This window comes from Sinocyclocheilus rhinocerous, unplaced genomic scaffold, assembly GCF_001515625.1.
Source record: "Sinocyclocheilus rhinocerous isolate Xijiao unplaced genomic scaffold, SAMN03320098_v1.1 scaffold1430, whole genome shotgun sequence".
In the NCBI taxonomy this organism is placed as follows: Eukaryota; Metazoa; Chordata; class Actinopteri; order Cypriniformes; family Cyprinidae; genus Sinocyclocheilus; species Sinocyclocheilus rhinocerous.
The window spans coordinates 17,187-18,203 of NW_015636039.1; positions in this window are offsets into that span (position 1 = coordinate 17,187).

The window sequence follows — 1,017 nt, forward strand, 5'->3', positions numbered from 1 at the left end:
TTTCCTTGGCTTCTCACCCGTATATATATATATATATATATATATATATATAAATACACTATTTGAAAAGGATTGCTGTTCAAGTATTAGTTTGTAAAATATTTTTTATTTTAATTAAAAACCTAAATGTTTTAATATAATCTATACTTTTGTAGATATATTTTTTGGTAATGACTTGAAGAGAGTTAATTTTAGTACTTGTAAATTTGGTCTAGATCAAACACATATATCTAGAAATTTGAAATGTACTTTCATGAATGAGTTTTGCTTGCACTAGAATGTCATAAATATAGATAAATGGTTCATGTGGTTTTTTTTTTCATATCAAGTGTAATACAGTTCATCAAAATCATCAGTTAGTAATCACAGTTAACTGATTGCTTTGTTTGTCCACATCAGTATTGTTACCAGTTTCCTGAAATTATACACTATATATTTGCTGTCTCTAGTTGTAAAATGTTGCCACTGTATTCAGGAGAAATAAAGGTAATTTCCTGTTTGTGTGTGTGTGTGTGTGTGTGTGTGTGTGTGTACCTGGTGGTGTCCCCACAAGGATAGTAATACCAGTCTTTTTTTGTGACTGAATCTTGTGGGGATTTTATTATTTATTGTTTTGGTCCCCATGAGGAAACAAGCTTATAAATCATACAGATAGTCTGAAAAAAAAAAAGATAAAATCTAAATAGAGTAGGGTTAGGGTAAGGGTAAGTACAGTTTGTACAGTATAAAAACTATTACGTCTGTGGAATGTCCCCATAAGACATGGAAACCCAGCGCGCGCGCGTGTGTGTGTGTGTGTGTATACTGTGTGATAAAGGACTTAAATACTTTAATATATGAGCACAAACCTTTTAATAACAACAACAACAAAAAGATGTGCAGAATTCAGCACGTCAAAATATTAGTGGAAAACCTCTATAATATAAGTTTTACGGAGCTTCTCGGAGTTACAGAGTATACTCACAACAGAAAAACAATGTGGATCAGAAATATTGAATGGAAAGTACAATGCGAAAG